The 23944-nt window shown below is 41.4% G+C and overlaps 1 non-coding gene and 1 pseudogene across 1 annotated transcript; both read left to right on the plus strand.

Moving 5' to 3' along the window:
* Nucleotides 1–477: 477 nt before the first annotated feature.
* On the plus strand, nucleotides 478–632 carry LOC131271322 (5.8S ribosomal RNA). Its single transcript, XR_009180115.1, has one exon. It is a non-coding gene; the product is annotated as a 5.8S ribosomal RNA (ribosomal RNA).
* Nucleotides 633–21631: 20999 nt separating this feature from the next.
* Nucleotides 21632–22252, plus strand: LOC131271320 (putative nuclease HARBI1; annotated as a pseudogene).
* The last annotated feature ends 1692 nt before the right edge of the window (nucleotides 22253–23944 follow it).

Here is a 23944-nt window from a genome sequence, read left to right on the forward strand (position 1 = left end):
AAACTGCCTTTTGACCAAAAACTCGATTTTCCGTACCAGCTAGCTAGTTAATTCTAGCTTGCCCTATGTGGAAGAGGACACTTAATACTTCGTTTCTAAGCGGCGGCTTGACTCCTCCCTACGGGGAACGGGTTTACGCGCACAGCGGCGGCTTACGCACTATGGCAGTCATGGATGCCTTACGTTTCTATGAAAAGTGTGTTCCTCCCCTGGTCCACGCTGCTTCGGCAGTCCTGGGTAAGATAGTTAGTTCTAGCTTGCCCTATGTGGAAGAGGACACGTAGACTTACTGTGGTGTGAAGTATAAAGTTCAGTTCTCCCCTGGTCCACGCCGCTTCGGCCGTCCTGGGTAAAATGGATTAATCCAGCTTGCCCTATGTGGAATGAGGACACTTTATGCTTCGTCTCTAAGCGGCGGCTTGCTCCTCCCTACGGGGAACGGGTATACGCGCACAGCGGCGGCTTACGCAAGTTAGTCACCCTCGGCAGTGGATCACTCGGCTCATGGATCGATGAAGACCGCAGCTAACTGCGCGTCATAATGTGAACTGCAGGACACATGAACATTGATAAGTTGAACGCATATTGCACGTCGTGGGAACCTACCATGATGTACAGATGACTGAGCGCTTATATTTGAGAAATGTATCGCATACATTTAACTACGCCGTGACACCCGTCACGAGACTTTCGTCCATACATGGCATTTCGATCCGAGGTACGCAAAAGGGCAAGAGGCAGTTTACCATGCATATTTACCTCGCCTTTTGCTTACCATGCATATTAACCTTGCCTTTTGCCCAAATCCCCCAATATCGTCTCCGCGTTACCAGTTAGCGCTTCCAAGTGTTCGGAGAAAAGTTCCAACATGATAAGTACTTGCCAAAACGGTGCTGGCCATGCCGTTAAGGGAATTACACTTGGTGGCGCATTTTGTGCACACTTTTTGTCTCAAACGTGTATCGGCCATATCGCCCTTTTGCGTACCTCAGATCGAAATGCCATGTACGACAAAAGATAGGCCTTGTGGTGATAAACATTCGTGCCGAACATTGCTTTCCGCTAGCTCGTACGGAAAAAATAGTTTTTGGTTAAACGGCAGTTTACCATGCATATTAACCTTGCCTTTTGCTCACCATGCATATTAACCTTGCCTTTTGGCCAAATCCCTGAATATCGTCTCCGCGTTACCAGTTAGCGCTTCCAAGTGTTCGGAGCAAAGTTCCAACATGATAAGTACTTGCCAAAACGGTGCTTGCCATGCCGGTAAGGGAATTACACTTGGTGGCGCATTTTGTGCACACTTTTTGTCACACACGTGTATCGGCCATATTGCCCTTTTGCGTACCTCGGATCGAAATGCCATGTATGGACGAAAGATAGGCCTCGTGGCGATAAACATTCGTGCTGAACATTGCTATCCACTAGCTCTTACGAAAAAGTGAGTTCTTGGGCAAAAGGCAGTTTACCATGCATATTTACCTCGCCTTTTGCTTACCATGCATATTAACCTTGCCTTTCCTCCTTGCCCTCTCAACGGTGCGAGGGTGAGTGGGTGGGTTTGGGAGGAAGGGAGGCTGTCGTTGCTGGGGCCCTGCACTACCCACGGGGGGTACCTGGGCATCAGCTGGGCTAAAAACACCGTTACCACCATTGTTCCCTTAATCTTGGGCCGAAAAACTGCTTGTTGAGACAGAAATTTAAATTGTTCCCCATTGACAAACATTTAATTTGTTCCCCATTGACAGAAATTTAAATTTTTGTGGGACTAAAGTTGTTCATTCATTATTTCGTTAGTTTTACTTCGATTCACTTGCGGTTTTCAACAAAAATTTTTTATATTTTTCCGCGTCATTTTCAAACTCAAACGAGAGCAAAATCGTGAAAAACTTTTCCGAGAATTTTCCTACTTGTAAGGTACCTTGAGCTGTGTTGGCCATAATAAGGTGCAAACCATGAATCATCGATAACTCACCTTTGTAGGCCAGCTACGTCCTTGACCCTGCGTATTTTTTTATTGGGCAGATCATGCACTAATTATAAATGTTCTACGTCAACTTGCTATCTCTTCTTCATCTTGCCGGTATTCTTGGTCAAAGTCCCATTTCATTAGTTTGAGGACGCATTTTGCTCTATGTTTCACTAATAGCTTCGCGCCTGGACTTGCTGATTTTTTGCTCACATTTTCCCTAAATTGTCCCACTCAAGGCTTTTCTAATTCACATCCTTTTTTGTCGCTCAGTAGCAAACCGTCCGAGTAATAATTCATGAAAGGTACCTAGCCTTGGTACACCAAGTGTACGCCAAGAATAATCATCAGGCCATATGACCAACTTGCAGCTCTCTGACCAGGTTGTCCCCTTGTAATAAGAGTTTCGTATACGCCCATCTAATTTAAAAATAGTTTTCGCTAAACAGCTATCTCATAGCACCTGGGCGGTATTCGTGGTTCAAGTGTGATTTTGGCAAGTGCCGGCCAAGGCGCATTTTATGCACTTTTTTTGTCACAAACGTGTATCGGCCATATCGCCCTTTTGCTAACCTCGGATCGAAATGACGGGTATGGACGAAAGATGGACCTTGTGGCGATAAACATTCGTGCCGAACATTGCTTTCCGCTAGCTCGTACGGAAAAGTTAGTTTTTGGTTAAACGGCAGTTTACCATGCATATTTAGCTTGCCTTTTGCTCACCATGCATATTAACCTTGCCTATTGCCCAAATCCCCGAATTTCGTCTCCACGTTGATAGTAAGCGCTTTCAAATGTTCGGATCAAAGTTCCAACATGAAAAGTACTTGCCAAAACGGTGCTTGCCATGCCGTTAAGGGAATTACACGCGGTGGCGCATTTTGTGCACACTTTTTGTCACATACGTGTATCGGCCACATCGCCCTTTTGCGTACCTCGGATCGAAATGCCGTATATGAACGAAAGATAGGCCTCGTGGCGATAAACATTCGAGCCGAACATTGCTTTCCGCTAGCTCGTACGGAAAAGTGAGTTCTTGCGCAAAAGGCAGTTTACCATGCATATTTACCTCGCCTTTTGCTCACCATGCATATTAACAGTGGCGTCTTGTCAACCTGAGCAACCTGTGCACTGCACAGTCATGAATTTTTAAAATGAATCACAAAATTATTTGTTTAGTTATGGTATTGTTATTTCCACCCGCAACAGTTGCGTTAAAAATCTACTTAACGCTTTACAACGCTGCGCTGGGCACTTCTGCTGGTGCACCGCTGCTACAAACGAGCATCTTTAATCAAATAAGAACAGTTCTCTTAACCACAGTCTCAAAATTCCATTCTCATTACGAACGGTGAAGAAGCGCTAGTTTTCTTATTAGCAAGCGTCAAAATCCAGCTGGAAAGTCGATTGGTTTTGTTAACGGGTGGGCACTTCTGCCAGTGCACTAGCCGATCGTATATGTACACATTAGTTCTCTCGTGCATGTGTTCGATGCGTCCATGTGAAATTGTCAATGTAAAGGTGCCTTTCCTGTGCACATAGCATTGTACTCAGGCCGGGCCCGAGGTGAGTCTGACTTGCCAAATAAGAATTTGATTCACAAATATTTTCTAACCGCGGATATATTTATCGAGTAGATATTGACGATCGTGAAGTGAATTTGAAAAAAAATAAAACTATGGATTAAAATCGAGGAAACAAACACGCAAATGTAGCCAACAATTTAAAGCTAATTAAAAATGTCTAAGCAGGCATGCTGGACTGGGTAATATTGCTGGTCAACTTCATTCGAAAGATTTTTCATGCAATTGTTCTATTTAGCGTGAAATTACCAGTCAATTTGTGCATCGACATCTAGCAGGACATCGTAGATGAGCTGTTAAATTCGTTTTTCAGGTCGATTCTTTTAGTAGCAATTAAAGATTGCAGAACTAAATAGACCATTCACGGTTTCTCAACCTATTCTTTCACTTAACATCCTGACCAAATTCGTCGTCGTGTGTCATGTCGTTCTGGTTCTAATAAACCACGTTATATGGTTTACCTAAGAAGGTATTACTTGTTTTGAAGGTGCACAACCATCTTATTTTCTCACGAGACGCCACTGCATATTAACCTTGCCTTTTGCTCAAACCCCCGAATATCGCCTCCGCGTTTAAAGTAAGCGCTTTTAAGTGTTCGAATCAAAGTTCCAACATGATAAGTACTTGCCAAACCAGTGCTTGCCATGCCGGTCCGGGAATTACACTTGGTGGCGCATTTTGTGCACACTTTTTGTCACATACGTGTATCGGCCATATCGCCCTTTTGCGTACCTCGGATCGAAATGCCGTATATGGACGAAAGATAGGCCTCGTGGCGATAAACATTCGTGCTGAACATTGCTTTCCGCTAGCTCGTACGGAAAAGTGAGTTTTTGGGGAAAAGGCAGTTTACCATGCATATTTACCTCGCCTTTTGCTTACCATGCATATTAACCTTGCCTTTTGCCCAAATCCCCTAATATCGTCTCCGCGTTACCAGTTAGCGCTTCCAAGTGTTCGGATCAAAGTTCCAACATGATAAGTACTTGCCAAAATGGTGCTTGCCATGCCGGTCAGGGAATTACACTTGGTGGCGCATTTTGTGCACTTTTGGTCACATACGTGTATCGGCCATATTGCCCTTTTGCGTACCTCGGATCGAAATGCCATGTATGTACGAAAGATAGTCGTTGAGACGATAAACATTCGTGTCGAACATTGCTTTCCGGTAGCTCGTACGGAAAAGTAAGTTTTTGGGGAAAAGGCAGTTTACCATGCATATTTATCTCGCCTTTTGCTCACCATGCATATTAACCTTGCCTTTTGCCCAAATCCCCTAATATCGTCTCCGCGTTACCAATTAGCGCTTCCAAGTGTTCGGATCAAAGTTCCAACATGATAAGTACTTGCCAAAACAGTGCTTGCCATGCCGTTAAGGGAATTACACTTGGTGGCGCATTTTGTGCACTTTTGGTCACATACGTGTATCGGCCATATTGCCCTTTTGCGTACCTCGGATCGAAATGCCATGTATGTACGAAAGATAGTCGTTGAGACGATAAACATTCGTGTCGAACATTGCTTTCCGGTAGCTCGTACGGAAAAGTAAGTTTTTGGGGAAAAGGCAGTTTACCATGCATATTTATCTCGCCTTTTGCTCACCATGCATATTAACCTTGCCTTTTGGCCAAATCCCCGAATATCGTCTCCGCGTTACCAGTTAGCGCTTGCAAGTGTCCAAAGCAAAGTTCCAACATGATAAGTACTTGCCAAAACAGTGCTTGCCATGCTGTTCCGGGAATTACACGCGGTGGCGCATTTTGTGCGCAATTTTTGTCACATACGTGTATCGGCCATATCGCCCTTTTGCGTACCTCGGATCAAAATGCAGTATATGGACAAAAGATAGGCCTTGTGGCGATGAACATTCGTGTCAAACATTGCTTTCCGCTAGCTCGAACAGAAAAATGAGTTTTTGGGCAAAACGCAGTGCACCATGCATATTTACCTTGCCATATGGCCAAGTTCTCGCCACGAACGGTCAACGACCAATATGACCGTCTTTAGTTCATGGGAAAAAAATGTTTTCCGTTGAGTATGAGTGCAGAAGCGAAGAACGAACTAAGCAGGCTGACCGTGAATTATCGAATTGGTTCTATCAAGGTCAGGGTTGCTCGGTGCACACGTCGCGTGGCTGGAATTCGGCGGAAAAAGAACCGTTACCATGATTTGCGCGTCGCCGTTAACACATTGGGGGCTTTGGCCGTCCAGGAAAAACTGATTCGGTACGGTAGCATACCGGTTGCGGTGTGCTTGGCGAATACTTTAGCCTACTTAAATTCGGAGAAAAATAAACCGTTGGTTAAACTAGGTCCCGGCCATATCCCCCTCTTTAACTGCTTCGTTTACTAACACCAATGGAATGGATCGCGCTTGAATGTGGAGAAATGGTTTAACTAGCTAAGCAAAAGCGAAACGTTAGCAGGTTTTTCTATCACCATTTTGTCAATACTTTATGCGCATTTTATGAACTCTAAAAAAAAGTGAAAACCCTGTGCGGCACATTTGGCGTCACGGGGCGTAGTCTCAGGTGCTTACCCATTATTTTCATGAAAACATATTTTTTTCGAACAACTCAACAAAATGCATATAAAAAGACGCGTAAAATTATTTTGAAATGAACGCCGCAAACCGCAGTTCGATCGGATGGGATTTGAGAGAAAGAGAAGCAAAAAACTGGTGTTTGGACACGTGGTTCGGGAAAAAATGGTCGCAAAAAATTTTCGAGTTCACAGTCGATCCAAACACCAATAGACGCGCAAAATTATTTTAAAATTTTTAGTAAAAACCGCAGCCCAATTGCGGAAAAATTGACGAAGATTTTAGCAAAAAACTTAATGACGTCCGGAATGCTCGGTGGTCAAATCGGCCCTGCTGGCAAATCAACCACTCGAATCTAGCCCCGCTGTCAACCGAAGTACTCGAATTTTTCGAGCAAAGTCGAGCAAGCACATAAAGTGTAGGAAAGATGGTTTTAAATGTCGGTGGTGCAAAAGGGACCAACGTTGGTGCGCCCGAACATACCCCAACCACCCCTTACCCCCCACATCTTACCGCCCTGCACCCTCGAACTCACTCCGCGGGATAATTTCCCGTAACCATGAACTCAATCCGCGGTACGTCGGTCGGCTAAACGGCTAAGTTGTAGATCGTGACGAGGTGAGACTATTTGCTTATTATTCATTTTTCCCTCCGATCCCTCTTACCCCCCGCAAATCGTCCTACAAAGTGCACTTTGGCCGACTAAGTTCCCAAATTTTGTGGTCATCAACCAATATCTTCGTGTTCTTTCAAGTTAGCTTATTCAAACTTAAGGGTTTGAGTGAGTTTCGGATTTCTCAAATAATAAATGATCTTTGTTTCGATTTCATCAAATTTTCTTTTGCATTTTTTTTATGTTAATAATCAAATGTCATTTTATCAGTATAAACTTCTCACTTTTTAAAATATTGAAGCCTTATTAAAAATTCAACTAAAATAGGGATGAAACGGGGAATTTTGAATGGTGATTATTGAATAAAAAAGAAATGATAAAAAAATGGTCTTTTAAAAATAATGTTTAACACCCAAAGTGCGGCAGTCCACGTTTTCTTATTTCTAAGGAACTCAACGATCAGGTGATGCGGACGTATCGTCTTTAATCAGCTTTAGTCCAACATTTCTAAAATCATTTGAAAAAAAAAACGATTATGAGAATTGCATATGGTATTTTAATCGAATTTGATAATGGAAAAAAAAACAGAAAAAACCTATTTACAAACCTTTTGAGCAACAAAGACTACAAGTCAATTTTCCACTTGGCCTTCAGCTGCACGTATCTTAGATATACCTTTGCTTTCTGCTTTGGAAGCATACTCAAAAATTTTTTAAGGTCGGCGAAGTATTGTTTCTGCATGTCTTTTCTGTTTCTTGCGATGATTTGCTTTGAGGCATTCGAAAGCTTTTTAAATGACTCCCGCAGACTGCTTGCTTTCCCAGTGTAAATGAATCGTGCAAAAAACTCAAGCGATGTTCTGTGAAATACAATTTGGGAGTGATTTGGTTTTGTACTTGACGACATATAAAAGTACACGTTGTTGTGGCATTCTTACCTTGGTGGAAGGGTGGGTTCCCGCAGCCTACCGCTGTTTGGAGTTTTTTTTCCTTTAAACGTCGCGCCAGGCCTATTACGAATGATTTAGTAAAAAGAAGTAATTTTTAAAAAATATTCATCAGCATCTGGACCAAACAACTTCTCTTACCGTTCCTTGCCACTCCTTTCGTGAATAAGTGTTTCTTTCAAAAGGCGTATGTATTCATTCCTTGCATCATCAGATAGGCTTTCAATATATTGTGGCGCCTCCTGCAGGAAAAGTTCTTGCGCGTTTTTCTTCACTGTTTCAATGACGCTCTTTAGTCGTCTTGACAGCCCCTCGAAGGTTTTTTTGCACTCCATCGGATCACCAAAATAGAGAAACTGGTTATAAAATTGAAGCAAATTGCTGTTGGAAATAGGCAGAAATAGTTTAGTATTGTGTAACGGACCATTTTCGACGCAAAAACGTTTTTTCAAGAAATACCTTGGTGGTGGCTCAAGAAATTGTGATGAGTGTAGCATCTGTGCCGGAGTGGTAACCCTTAAAATATAAAAAAAAATATGTTTGTCAATCTAAGCAACGAAACATTCAAAACATATTTGCACACCAGCTTGCTAAAGAACGGTTCTATGTTTTTACTGACCGCCTTCATTGTACAAAACATTTCTATCTTTAGCGAACCAATGTTGCTTTGCATGCGAATACACATCGCAATGAAAGCCTCATATTATTTAAATGAAAAACTTACGTTTCTGCTTGCCTGTCAGATGATGCAGTTGAATGGACATCGCTGCTGATAGCACAGCGCATTGACTGCACGTAGTGTGTCAGCATTTGCTGGTGGCGAGGCTTTTTCTCTGACGGGAGCAAGTCGATGTAGTCAGCCATTTTTGAAACAAACGCAGCTTGTTTTTTGCTGAGCTCGGTTTGCAGCGCTTGTTTTTGTGCGGCAGTTAATTCCTTATACTGCTTAATGGCTGCCTTGCGCCACGCAACCGCCGGAATTGATTTGTTTTTATTGGAAAACTTGTGCATAAAATATTCGCTGAGTTGAAGTGGCACGTATTTTGGCTTCTCAGCATTTTTGTTATCCATTTTTTTCGTCGTCGTACTGAAAAAAAAAACAAAACAATTAGATTACACAACAAAAAACCATCGTTTTAAATATAAACAGTTATAAGAGCATCTTTCAACGCTGCTCGATATATGCAGGCCAATTCTATATATTTTCCTGTCCCACATAGACCCTTAACTATGACCTGGGGGGAAATAGGTGGGGCTTGGGTTTGAGCGGGGGTGTAGGGTGTGTTCTGGTGAAACCAGAGTGGTCACTTGCCCGGCACCGAGGCTCAAACCAGTTTTCCCCCCACTTTCATGTTGTTTCCTGCACTTGCTCGAAACTTTCGAGCAGAATCGAGCAGTCGCTGTGCTGGTTGGGCGTGCCGGTCCGGAAAAACCCATGGTGTTAAATTTTTTTTTGTCAAAATTCTAGTTTAAAGCAAATTCTTCTGTGGTTTTCACTGCAATATCCTTTACAACACATCATTGAGCACTTAAAAAAAAAATTATCAACTTTGCTTGACCACATGTCATGTTTTTAATGTATTGCAACTAGTGTCACCCAATGTGCCGATTTTGAATCAATATCCGATTTGGCAAATCTTTACCGCTTTGGAAGCGATTTTTACTAAAAATTCACTCACTTTTATGAAATCACTTGAGTTTTTCACTTTCTTCACTTTTCACGTTTCTGCTCGGAGTCGTCCGTACTGCTCGGAGGTCGGAAGCAAAAGAGAATCTACCTCGTGGTCGATTCTGACAGATGTCATTTTTCATGGTGCTTAAGACTTAAGGTAGGGTTAGCATAAGATACTTGAACTAGAGGTAAAAACATGATCAAGGTATCTAGGAACTTCTGGACTATTCGGTTATCAAACCGGCCCTGCTGGCAAATCAAGCACTCGAATCTCGCCCTCCTGTCCACCGGAGTACTCGAATTTTTCGAGCAAAGTCGAACAAGCACGAATAGTGTAGGAAAGATGGTTTTAAATGTCCGTGATGCACGAGTGACCAATGTTGGTGTGGCCAAACATACCCCATCCACCCCGTACCCCCACATCTTACCGCCCTGCACCCATGACAACTTTGGAGATGGTTCGAAGCACTTTTTATGTAATTCCAACCAAACCAAAACAACTTCCTAGGTGGTTCGAAGCACTTTTTACGTAATTCCAACCAAACTAAAACAACTTTGGAGATGGTTCGAAGAACTTTCTACGTAATTGCAACCACACCAAAACAACTTCCTTGGTGGTTCGAAGCACTTTTAACGTATTCCCGACCACACTCAAAAAACTTTGGAGATGGTATAAATGAACGAAAAATAGGCCTCGTGGCGATAAACATTTGTGCCGAACATTGCTTTCTGCTAGCTCGTACGGAAAAGTGAGTTATTGGGCAAAAGGCAGTTTACCATGCATATTAACCTTGCCTTTTGCCCAAATCCCCGAATTTCGTCTCCACGTTGATAGTAAGCGCTTTCAAATGTTCGGATCAAAGTTCCAACATGAAAAGTACTTGCCAAAACGGTGCTTGCCATGCCGTTAAGGGAATTACACGCGGTGGCGCATTTTGTGCACACTTTTTGTCAAATACGTGTATCGGCCATATCGCCCTTTTGCGTACCTCGGATCGAAATGCCGTATATGGACGAAAGATAGGCCTCGTGGCGATAAACATTCGTGCTGAACATTGCTTTCCGCTAGCTCGTACGGAAAAGTGAGTTTTTGGGCAAGAGGCAGTTTACCATGCATATTTACCTCACCTTTTGCTCACCATGCATATAAACCTTGCCTTTTGCCCAAATCCCCGAATATCGTCTCCGCGTTACCAGTTAGCACTTTTAAGTGTTCGGATCAAAGTTCCATCATGATAAGTACTTGCCAAAACGGTGCTTGCCATGCCGTTAAGGGAATTACACGCGGTGGCGCATTTTGTGCACACTTTTTGTCACATACGTCTATCGGCCATATTGCCCTTTTGCGTACCTCGGATCGAAATGCCATGTATGGACGAAAGATAGTCCTTGAGACGATAAACATTCGTGCGGAACATAGCTTTCCATTAGCTGGTACGGAAAATCGAGTTTTTGGTCAAAAGGCAGTTTACCATGCATATTAACCTTGCCTTTTGCTCACCATGCATATTAACCTTGCCTTTTGGCCAAATCCCTGAATATCGTCTCCGCGTTACCAGTTAGCGCTTCCAAGTGTTCGAATCAAAGTTCCAACATGAGAAGTTCTTGCCAAAACTGTGCTTGCCATGCGGGTCCGGGAATTACACGCGGTGGCGCATTTTGTGCACACTTTTTGTCTCAAACGTGTATCGGCCATATCGCCCGTTTGCGTACCTCGGATCGAAATGCCGTATGCGGACGAAAGTAAGGCCTCGTGGCGATAAACATTCGCGCCGAGCATTGCTTTCCACTAGCTCGTACGGAAAAGTAAGTTTTTGGGGAAAAGGCAGTTTACCACGCATATTTACCTTGCCTTTTGCTCACCATGCATATTAACCTTGCCTTTTGCCCAAATCCCCGAATATCGTCTCCGCGTTACCAGTTAGCGCTTTAAAGTGTCCAAAGCAAAGTTCCAACATGATAAGTACTTGCCAAAACGGTTTTTGCCATGCCGTTAAGGGAATTACACTTGGTGGCGCATTTTGTGCACACTTTTTGTCCCAAACGTGTATCGGCCATATCGCCCTTTTGCGTACCTCGGATCGAAATGCCATGTATAGGCAAAAGATAGGCCTTGTAGAGATGAACATTCGTGCCGAACATTGCTTTCCGGTTGCTCGTACAGAAAAGTGAGTTTTTGGGCAAAAGGCAGTTTACCATGCAAATTTACCTCGCCTTTTGCTCACCATGCATATTAACCTTGCCTTTTGCCCAAATCCCCGAATATCGTCTCCGCGTTACCAGTTAGCGCTTCCAAGTGTTCGGAACAAAGTTACAACAAGATAAGTACTTGCCAAAACGGTGCTTGCCATGCCGTTAAGGGAATTACACGCGGTGGCGCATTTTGTGCACACTTTTTGTCACATACGTCTATCGGCCATATTGCCCTTTTGCGTACCTCGGATCGAAATGCCGTATATGGACGAAAGATAGGCCTCGTAGCGATAAACATTCGTGCCAAACGATGCTTTCCGCTAGCTCGTACGGAAAAGTGAGTTTTTGGGTAAATGGCAGTTTACCATGCATATTTACCTCGCCTTTTGCTCACCATGCATATTAACAGTGGCGTCTTGTCCACCTGAGCAACCTGTGCACTGCACAGTCATGAATTTTTAAAATGAATCACAAAATTATTTGTTTAGTTATGGTATTGTAATTTCCACCCGCAACAGTTGCGTTAAAAATCTACTTAACGCTTTACAACGCTGCGCTGGGCACTTCTGCTGGTGCACCGCTGCTACAAACGAGCATCTTTAATCCAATAAGAACAGTTCTCTTAACCACAGTCTCATAATACCATTCTCATTACGAACGGTGAAGAAGCGCTAGTTTTCTTATTAGCAAGCGTCAAAATCCAGCTGGAAAGTCGATTGGTTTTGTTAACGGGTGGGCACTTCTGCCAGTGCACTAGCCGATCGTATATGTACACATTAGTTCTCTCGTGCATGTGTTCGATGCGTCCATGTGAAATTGTCAATGTAAAGGTGCCTTTCCTGTGCACATAGCATTGTACTCAGGCCGGGCCCGAGGTGAGTCTGACTTGCCAAATAAGAATTTGATTCACAAATATTTTCTAACCGCGGATATATTTATCGAGTAGATATTGACGATCGTGAAGTGAATTTGAAAAAAAATAAAACTATGGATTAAAATCGAGGAAACAAACACGCAAATGTAGCCAACAATTTAAAGCTAATTAAAAATGTCTAAGCAGGCATGCTGGACTGGGTAATATTGCTGGTCAACTTCATTCGAAAGATTTTTCATGCAATTGTTCTATTTAGCGTGAAATTACCAGTCAATTTGTGCATCGACATCTAGCAGGACATCGTAGATGAGCTGTTAAATTCGTTTTTCAGGTCGATTCTTTTAGTAGCAATTAAAGATTGCAGAACTAAATAGACCATTCACGGTTTCTCAACCTATTCTTTCACTTAACATCCTGACCAAATTCGTCGTCGTGTGTCATGTCGTTCTGGTTCTAATAAACCACGTTATATGGTTTACCTAAGAAGGTATTACTTGTTTTGAAGGTGCACAACCATCTTATTTTCTCACGAGACGCCACTGCATATTAACCTTGCCTTTTGCTCAAACCCTCGAATATCGCCTCCGCGTTTAAAGTAAGCGCTTTTAAGTGTTCAGATCAAAGTTCCAACATGATAAGTACTTGCCAAACCAGTGCTTGCCATGCCGGTCCGGGAATTACACTTGGTGGCGCATTTTGTGCACACTTTTTGTCACATACGTGTATCGGCCATATCGCCCTTTTGCGTACCTCAGATCGAAATGCCGTGTATGGACGAAAGATAGGCCTTGTGGCGATAAACATTCGTGCCCAACATTGCTTTCCGCTAGCTCGTACGGAAAAGTGAGTTTTTGGGCAAAAGGCAGTTTACCATGCATATTTACCTCGCCTTTTGCTCACCATGCATATTAACCTTGCCTTTTGGCCAAATCCCCGAATATCGTCTCCGCGTTACCAGTTAGCACTTTTAAGTGTTCGGATCAAAGTTCCATCATGATAAGTACTTGCCAAAACGGTGCTTGCCATGCCGTTAAGGGAATTACACTTGGTGGCGCATTTTGTGCACACTTTTGGTCACATACGTGTATCGGCCATATTGCCCTTTTGCGTACCTCGGATCGAAATGCCATGTATGGACGAAAGATAGTCCTCGTAGCGATAAACATTCGTGCCGAACATTGTTTTCCGGTAGCTCGTACGAAAAAGTGAGTTTTTGGGAAAAAGGCAGTTTACCATGAATATTTACCTCGTCTTTTGCTCACCATGCATATTAACCTTGCCTTTTGCCCAAACCCCCGAATATCGTCTCCGCGTTACCAGTTAGCGCTTCCAAGTGTTCGGATCAAAGTTCCAACAAGATAAGTACTTGCCAAAACGGTGCTTGCCATGCCGTTTAGGGAATTACACTTATTGGCGCATTTTGTGCACACTTTTTGTCACATACGTGTATCGGCCATATCGCCCTTTTGCGAAACTCGGTTCGAAATGCCATGTATGGACGACAGATAGGCCTTGTGGCGATAAACATTCGTGCCGAACATTGCCTTCCGCTAGCTCGTACGGAAAAGTGAGTTTTTGGGCAAAAGGCAGTTTACCATGCATATTTACCTCGCCTTTTGCTCACCATGCATATTAACCTTGCCTTTTGGCCAAATCCCCGAATATCGTCTCCGCGTTACCAGTTAGCGCTTCCAAGTGTTCGGAGCAAAGTTCCTACATGATAAGTACTTGCCAAAACAGTGCTTGCCATGCCGGTCAGGGAATTTCACGCGGTGGCGCATTTTGTGCACACTTTTTGTCGCATACGTGAATCGGCCATATCGCCCTTTTGCGTACCTCGGATTGAAATGCCATGTAGGGACGAAAGATAGGACTTGTAAAGATAAACATTCGTGCCAAACATTGCTTTCTGCTAGCTCGTACGGAAAAGTGAGTTTTTGGGCAGAAAGCTGTTTACCATGCATATTTACCTCGCCTTTTGCTCACCATGCATATAAACCTTGCCTTTCCCCCTTGCCCCGTCAATGGTGCATTGGTGAAGGGGTGTGTTGGGGAGGAAGGGAGGTGGTCGTGGCTGGGGCCTGCACTACCCACGGGGGGTACCTGGGCACCAGCTGGGCTCAAAACACCGTTACCACCAACGTTCCCTTAATCTTGGGCCGATAAACTACTTGTTGGGACAGAAAATTAAATTGTTCCCCATTGACAGGAATTAAATTTTATCCCCATTGACAGAAAAATTAATTGTTCTGGTACTAAAGTTTTTCACTCATTGTTTCGTTGGTTTTGCTTCGATCCACTTGTGGTTTGCGCCGAAAATTTTGTTATATTTTTCCGCGTCTTTTGCAAACTCACACTACCGCAAAATCGTGAAAAACTTTTCCTAGAATTTTCCGACTGACAAGTTGTCAAATAGTTTTTCACTCGCCGTTTCGTCAATTTTCCACCGATTTGTTCGCAAATTGCACCAAAAATTTCCTTATATTTTACCACGTCGTTTGATATCTCACACGACCGGAAAATCGTGAAAAACTTTTCCTAGAATTTTCCGACTCACAAGTTGTCAAAAAGTTTTTCACTCGCCGTTTGGTCAGTTTTCCACCGATTTGTTCACAAATTGCACCAAAAATTTTCTTTTATTTTATCGCGTCGTTTAGTATTTCTCACAACCGGAAAATCGTGAAAAACTTTTCCTAGAATTTTCCGACTGACAAGTTGTCAAATAGTTTTTCACTCGCCGTTTCGTCAATTTTCCACCGATTTGTTCGCAAATTGCACCAAAAATTTCCTTATATTTTACCACGTCGTTTGATATCTCAAACGACCGGAAAATCGTGAAAAACTTTTTATCGAATTTTCCGACTGACAGGTTGTCAAAAAGTTTTTCACTCACCGTTTGGTCAGTTTTCCACCGATTTGTTCGCAAATTGCATCAAATTTTTTTTTTTATTTTACCGCGTCGTTTGATATCTCACACGACCGGAAAATCGTGAAAAACTTTTAATCGAATTTCCCGACTGACAAGTTGTCAAAAAGTTTTTCACTCGCCGTTTGGTCAGTTTTCCACCGATTTGTTCGCAAATTGCATCAAATTTTTTTTTTTTTTTTTACCGCGTCGTTTGATATCTCACACGACCGGAAAATCGTGAAAAACTTTTAATCGAATTTTCCGACTGACAAGTTGTCAAAACGATTTTCACTCGCCGTTTGGTCAATTTTCCACCGATTTGTTCGCAAATTGCACCAAAAATTTCCTTATATTTTACCACGTCGTTTGATATCTCAAACGACCGGAAAATCGTGAAAAACTTTTTATCGAATTTTCCGACTGACAGGTTGTCAAAAAGTTTTTCACTCACCGTTTGGTCAGTTTTCCACAAATTTGTTCGCAAATTGCATCAAAATTTTTTTTTTATTGTACCGCGTCGTTTGATATCTCACACGACCCGAAAATCGTGAAAAACTTTTAATCGAATTTTCCGACTGACAAGTTGTCAAAACGTTTTTCACTCGCCGTTTGGTCAATTTTACACCGATTTGTTCGCAAATTGCATTAAAATTTTTTTTTTTTTTACCACGTCGTTTGACATCTCACACGACCGGAAAATCGTGAAAAACTTTTTATCGAATTTTCCGACTGACAGGTTGTCAAAAAGTTTTTCACTCGCCGTTTGGTCAGTTTTCCATCGATTTGTTCGCAAATTGCACCAAAAATTTTCTTATATTTTACCACGTCGTTTAGTATCTCACACAACCGGAAAATCGTGAAAAACTTTTCCTAGAATTTTCCGACTGACAAGTTGTCAAATTGGTTTTTACTCGCCATTTGGTCAATTTTCCACCGATTTGTTCGCAAATTGCACCAAAAATTTTCTTATATTTTACCGCGTCGTTTGATATCTCACACGACCGGAAAATCGTGAAAAACTTTTCCTAGAATTTTCCGACTAACAAGTTGTCAAAACGTTTTTCACTCGCCGTTTGGTCAATTTTCCACCGATTTTTCGCAAATTGCACCAAAAATTTTCTTATTTTTTACCAAGTCGTTTGATATCTCAAACGACCGGAAAATCGTGAAAAACTTCCTATCGAATTTTCCGACTGACAGGTTGTCAAAAAGTTTTTCACTCGCCGTTTGGTCAGTTTTCCATCGATTTGTTCGCAAATTGCACCAAAAATTTTCTTATATTTTACCACGTCGTTTAGTATCTCACACGACCGGAAAATCGTGAAAAACTTTTCCTAGAATTTGCCGACTTACAAGTTGTCAAAACGTTTTTCACTCGCCGTTTGGTTAATTTTCCACCGATTTGTTCGTTAATTGAACCAAAAATTTTCTGATTTTTTACCAAGTCGTTTGATATCTCAAACGACCGGAAAATCGTGAAAAACTTTTTATCGAATTTTCCGACTGACAGGTTGTCAAAAAGTTTTTCACTCGCCGTTTTTTCAGTTTTCCACCGATTTGTTCGCAAATTGCACCAAAAATTTTCTTATATTTAACCACGTCCTTTAGTATCTCAAACGACCGAAAAATCGTGAAAAACTTTTTTTCGAATTTTCCGACTGACAGGTTGTCAAAAAGTTTTTCACTCGTCGTTTGGTCAGTTTTCCACCGATTTGTTCGCAAATTGCACCAAAAACTTTCTTATATTTTACCACGTCGTTTAGTATCTCACACGACCGGAAAATCGTGAAAAACTTTTTATCGAATTTTCCGACTGACAAGTTGTCAAAAAGTATTTCACTCGCCGTTTGGTCAATTTTCCACCGATTTGTTCGCAAATTGCACCAAAAATTTTCTTATATTTTACCGCGTCGTTTGATATCTCACACGACCGGAAAATCGCTTAAAACTTTTCCTAGAATTTTCCGACTTACAAGTTGTAAAAAAGTTTTTCACTCGCCGTTTGGTTAATTTTCCACCGATTTGTTCGTTAATTGAACCAAAAATTTTCTTATATTTTACCACGTCGTTTGATATCTCACACGACCGGAAAATCGCTAAGAACTTTTAATCGAATTTTCCGGCTGACAGGTTGTCAAAAAGCTTTTCACTCGCCGTTTGGTCAGTTTACCACCGATTTGTTCGCAAATTGCACCAAAAACTTTCTTATATTTTACCGCGTCGTTTGCCATTTCACACGACCGGAAAGTCGTGAAAAACTTTTTATCGAATTTTCCGACTGACAAGTTGTCAAAACGTTTTTCATTCGCCGTTTGGTCAATTTTCCACCGATTTGTTCGCAAATTGCACTTAAAACTTTCTTTTATCATAGGCGTCGTTTTCCATCTCACACGACCGGAAAATCGTGTTAAACTTTTCGTCCAATTTTCCACTTACCCCCCACATCTTACCGCCCTGCACCCTCGAACTCACTACGCGGGATAATTTCCCGTACCCATGAACTCAATCCGTGGTACGTCACCCATACCCACCGTTTGGATTGTATTTATCCGATCATCACGCACGAGGATGGTTTAACTTTATATTCTGGATACCGAAAAGATACGCTTTGCTTCGAAACGCTTACTGGTCTACTTTCCAAAATAGATTTTTACCGGAACGTACCTAACACGGGACATTCATCTCCAAAGTTGTTTTGGTTTGGTTGGAATTACGTTAAAAGTGCAACGAACCACCTTAGAAGTTGTTCTGGTGTGGTTGGAATTACGTAAAAAGTGCTTCGAACTACCTTAGAAGTTGTTCTGGTGTGGTTGGAATTACGTAAAAAGTGCTCCGAACCACCTTAGAAGTTGTTCTGGTGTGGTTGGAATTACGTAAAAAGTGCTTCGAACCACCTTAGAAGTTGTTCTGGTGTTGTTGGAATTACGTAAAAAGTGCTTCGAACCACCTTAGAAGTTGTTCGGGTGTGGTTGGAATTACGTAAAAAGTGCTTCGAACCACCTTAGAAGTTGTTCTGGTGTGGTTGGAATTACGTAAAAAGTGCTTCGAACCACCTTAGAAGTTGTTTTGGTGTGCTTGGAATTACGTAAAAAGTGCTTCGAACCACCTTAGAAGTTGTTTTGGTTTGGTTGGAATTACGTTAAAAGTGCAACGAACCACCTTAGAAGTTGTTCTGGTGTGGTTGGAATTACGTAAAAAGTGCTTCGAACCACCTTAGAAGTTGTTCTGGTGTGGTTGGAATTATGTAAAAAGTGCTCCGAACCACCTTAGAAGTTGTTCTGGTGTGGTTGGAATTACGAAAAAAGTGCTCCGAACCACCTTAGAATTTTTTTTGGTGTGGTTGGAATTACGTAAAAAGTGCTCCGAACCACCTTAAAAGTTGTTCTGGTGTGGTTGGAATTACGTAAAAAGTGCTCCGAAACACCGTAGAAGTTGTTTTGGTGTGGTTGGAATTACGTAAAAAGTGCTCCGAACCACCTTAGAAAATGTTTTGGTGTGCTTGGAATTACGTAAAAAGTGCTTCGAACCACCTTAGAAGTTGTTTTGGTGTGCTTGGAATTACGTAAAAAGTGCTTCGAACCACCTTAGAAGTTGTTCTGGTTTGGTTGGAATTACGTTAAAAGTGCAACGAACCACCTTAGAAGTTGTTCTGGTGTGGTTGGAATTACGTAAAAAGTGCTTCGAACCACCTTAGAAGTTGTTCTGGTGTGGTTGGAATTATGTAAAAAGTGCTCCGAACCACCTTAGAAGTTGTTCTGGTGTGGTTGGAATTACGAAAAAAGTGCTCCGAACCACCTTAGAATTTTTTTTGGTGTGGTTGCAATTACGAAAAAAGTGCTTCGAACCACCTTAGAAGTTGTTTTGGTTTGGTTGGAATTACGTAAAAAGTGCTTCGAACTACCTTAGAAGTTGTTTTGGTGTGGTTGGAATTACGTTAAAAGTGCTTCGAACCACCTTAGAAGTTGTTCTGGTGTGGTTGGAATTACGTAAAAAGTGCTCCGAAACACCGTAGAAGTTGTTTTGGTGTGGTTGGAATTACGTAAAAAGTGCTCCGAACCACCTTAGAAAATGTTTTGGTGTGCTTGGAATTACGTAAAAAGTGCTTCGAACCACCTTAGAAGTTGTTCTGGTGTGGTTGGAACTACGTAAAAATGCTTCGAACCACCTTAGAAGTTGTTCTGGTGTGCTTGGAATTACGTAAAAAGTGCTTCGAACCACCTTAGAAGTTGTTCTGGTGTGGTTGGAACTACGTAAAAATGCTTCGAACCACCTTAGAATTTTTTTTGGTGTGGTTGGAATTACGTAAAAAGTGCTCCGAACCACCGTAAAAGTTGTTCTGGTGTGGTTGCAATTACGTAAAAAGTGCTTCGAACCACCTTAGAAGTTGTTTTGGTGTGGTTGGAATTACGTAAAAAGTGCTCCGAACCACCTTAGAAGTTGTTTTGGTGTGCTTGGAATTACGTAAAAAGTGCTCCAAACCACCTTAGAAGTTGTTTTGGTGTGGTTGAAATTACGTAAAAAGTGCTTCGAACCACCTAGGAAGTTGTCTTGGTTTGGTTGGATTTACATAAAAAGTGCTTCGAACCATCTCCAAAGTTGTCATGGGTGCAGGGCGGTAAGATGTGGGGGTACGGGGTGGATGGGGTATGTTTGGCCACACCAACATTGGTCACTCGTGCATCACGGACATTTAAAACCATCATTCCTACACTATTCGTGCTTGCTCGACTTTGCTCGAAAAATTCGAGTACTCCGGTGGACAGGAGGGCGAGATTCGAGTGCTTGATTTGCCAGCAGGGCCGGTTTGATAACCGAATAGTCCAGACGTTCCTAGACACCTTTATCATGTTTTTACCTCTAGTTCAAGTATCTTATGCTAACCCTACCTTAAGTCTTAAGCACCATGAAAACTGACATCTGTCAGAATCGACCATGAGGTAGATTCTCTTTTGCTTCCGACCTCCGAGCAGTACGGACGACTTTAAAAGTGAGAAACGTGAAAAGTGAAGAAAGTGAAAAACTCAAGTGATTCCAGAAAAGTGAGTGAATTTTTAGTAAAAATCGCTTCCAAAGCGGTAAAGATTTGCCGAATCGGATATTGATTCAAAATTGGCATATCGGGTGACACTAGTTGCAAAACATTAAAAACATGACATGTGGTCAAGCAAAGTTGATAATTTTTTTTTAAGTGCTCAATGATGTGTTGTAAAGGATATTGCAGGGAAAACCACAGAAGAATTTACTTTAAACTAGAATTTTGACAAAAAAAAACATTTAACACCATGGGTTTTTCCGGACCGGCACGCCCAACCAGCACAGCGACTGCTCGATACTGCTCGAAAGTTTCGAGCAAGTGCAGGAAACAACATGAAAGTGTGGGGAAAACTGGTTTGAGCCTCTGTGCCGGGCAAGTGACCACTCTGGTTTCACCAGAACACACCCTACACCCCCGCTCAAACCCAAGCCCCACCTATTGCTCCCCAGGTCATAGTAAAGGGTCTATGTGGGACAGGAAAAAATAAAGAATTGGCCTGCATATATCGAGCAGCGTTGAAAGATGCTCTTATAACTGTTTATATTTAAAACGATGGTTTTTTGTTGTGTAATCTAATTGTTTTGTTTTTTTTTCAGTACGACGACCAAAAAAATGGATAACAAAAATGCTGAGAAGCCAAAATACGTGCCACTTCAACTCAGCGAATATTTTATGCACAAGTTTTCCAATAAAAACAAATCAATTCCGGCGGTTGCGTGGCGCAAGGCAGCCATTAAGCAGTATAAGGCATTGACTGCCGCACAAAAACAAGCGCTGCAAACCGAGCTCAGCAAACAACAAGCAGCGTTTGTTTCAAAAATGGCTGACTACATCGACTTGCTGCCGTAAGAGAAAAAGCCTCGCCACCAGCAAATGCTGACACACTACGTGCAGTCAATGCGCTGTGCTATCAGCAGCGAAGCCCATTCAACTGCATCATCTGACAGGCAAGCAGAAACGTAAGTTTTTCATTTTAATAAATTGAAGCTTTCATTGCGATGTGTTTTCGCATGCAAAGCAACATTGGTACCTATCGCGAAAGCAGTCGGTAAAATTTACCAACCCGTTTGATTATATCGACCGATAAATTTATCTACTCGAATTGGTATCGCGAATGTATTCAACTGAGCAGTCGGTAAAATTATAACAACCCATAAAAATACCTATCGAGTAGTTTCGCCGTCTGTCAAATTACCATGGAAACCTAGAGTTTGTTTACTTTTAACAACGTTACAATTAGTGCGACTTCTATCGTATCGAGAAGCATTTTAGTTCGTGAAGCATCCAAAAGATTTGAATGATAAATTCATTATTCTTTTTAAATGATGCGGAGAATGAAGAGGAGATAAATCTAGCAGCATACCGTAGGCGATTGAAGGAGAATTTTGATCCGCTTGAATTATCGGATAAAACGTAAGCGTATTGGCTCAACAATCGTTGCCACTGTTTTAACATGTTCCTTTTTCAGCTTAATTAACAATTACCGAGTTCCGAAGAGGGTGTATGAAGAAATCCTTGCCAAAGTGGAACTAGCATAAGCATAAGCGTGGGTTATCGGCGGAAGAAAAATTGTTCAACAAAGATTTTTTGCTCAAGGGTCGTACCAACAAAGTGTTGGTATCGATTTTACTATGGCAATTGCCCAATCTACTTTTTCTGAAACGCTAGATCAAACTCTAGCCGCGTTGGAACGTGAACTAGCGGATTTCATAACCATGGATATGACTGCCGACGAAAAAGCAGACGCCAGGAGATTTTTTTGTAAAAAATTACCTGTCCTTGTGTAGTTATGTGCACCGATGGAACTCACATCAGAATTGTCGCACTTTACGACAACCCAATTCAATATTTGAATAGAAAAGGGTTTTACAGTTTAAACGCTTTAATGGTAAATATTAAATTTAACACTTCTTTATAAAATGCTTGTTGAGAATGATCTTCTAGATATGTGACCACAGGCAAATGATCCTATTTGTAGATAATACAATACAAGCCCAATATCTTTATACTAAGAAGGAAAATTAAACAGTGGCGACCGAACGATGAAGCTGTTGGGTTTGTCTATTTACATATGACATTTTTGTACCCAATATTTATGATTTTTTTATTGTTGTTAAGGGGACTCTGCTTATCCTTTAAAACCATGGATGATTAAGCAACGAATATTTCTATTTTTCTATTTCTTTCTTATACAATCACGTTCTTTTTTCTATCAAGTTTTTGACCTGCCATAATTCTAAGGTTGTCTTAGAGTGGTACAGGGTCAATAATATTCATTTTGTACCAAAACCAAATTTGCCACAGCTTCGCCCCAATGAAAAATACTGGGCAATCACAAAACTTTGTCTTAGGCGAAGTGGTGTTACAGTTAGAGATGTTCTTGGCAAGAAGGAAGTGAACGGAAATTGCGAAAACGGTGTCTCCTTCCACGATACGGGCGCTAATGCAGGAACCAAAAAACAAAATACGTGAATCTATAAGAACAGGGAACACAATGCATAACTGTACAAAAGAAAAATACTCATTTTTTTATACCGTAGAAATTTTTTGGAACCCCAAATTAATATACTTAATGAATTTTTGAAATTATAAAATCGATCCGACATCCGATAAAATTAAAATTGGTCCGAAGCACGAGAAATACGGAACGTTTGAGGGGTATCGACCGACAACGGCAAATAAAAATTACTTAAATTTGTTTAAAAACGTTTTTTTTAGCAAAACGATAGAAAATTACTATTTCTAGGCATTCTAAAAGTTTCACGAAGATACGACAATCCAATCAATTGTTTTTTGAATATAAAACTACAATAACTACCCGTGTAGGCGGTTAAATAAAAAAACAAATTTTAAAACAAAAAAAAAATTTCACCAGAAAAATATATTTTTTGATTTGCTAATAATAAAAAATAATAAGAGAGCAAAAAATTAACACAGAATAACATTTTAACATTTTTTAAAATAAATCTTTCCACGGTCAACAGCTCTTTTCAGTATATCGGATGGGTTGAGGCAGTAGTTAAATATATCGGTCGATATAAAAAAAATGTTTCGTTCGCGATGCTTATTAAAGACTTTTTTAACAACTGCTCGATTTTTTCCCCACGATTTGTACGGTAGCCATGGCAATTGTACACGCGTTTTTACGGGTTGATAAATTTGATGCGTTGCGATACCATTCCGCCATTACTGTCATTATATCGGTCGATATGTTTATCGACCGGTTGTTAACTTGGTTCGCGATAGGTACCATTGGTTCGCTAAAGATAGAAATGTTTTGTACAATGAAGGCGTTCAGTAAAAACATTGAACAGTTCTCTAGCACGCTGGTGTGCAACTATGTTTTGAATGTTCCATTGCTTAGATTGACAAACATATTTTTTTTATATATTTTTAGGGTTACCAGTCCGGCACAGATGCTACACTCATCACATTTTCTTGAGCCACCACCAAGGTATTTCTTGAAAAAACGTTTTTGCGTCGAAAATGGTCCGTAACACAATACTAAACTATTTCTGCCTATTTCCAAAAGCAATTTGCTTCAATTTTATAACCAGTTTCTCTATTTTGGTGATCCGATGGAGTGCACAAAAACCTTCGAGGGGCTGTC

This window comes from Anopheles coustani, unplaced genomic scaffold (assembly GCF_943734705.1).
Source record: "Anopheles coustani unplaced genomic scaffold, idAnoCousDA_361_x.2 scaffold_95_ctg1, whole genome shotgun sequence".
NCBI classification, from domain to species: domain Eukaryota; kingdom Metazoa; phylum Arthropoda; class Insecta; order Diptera; family Culicidae; genus Anopheles; species Anopheles coustani.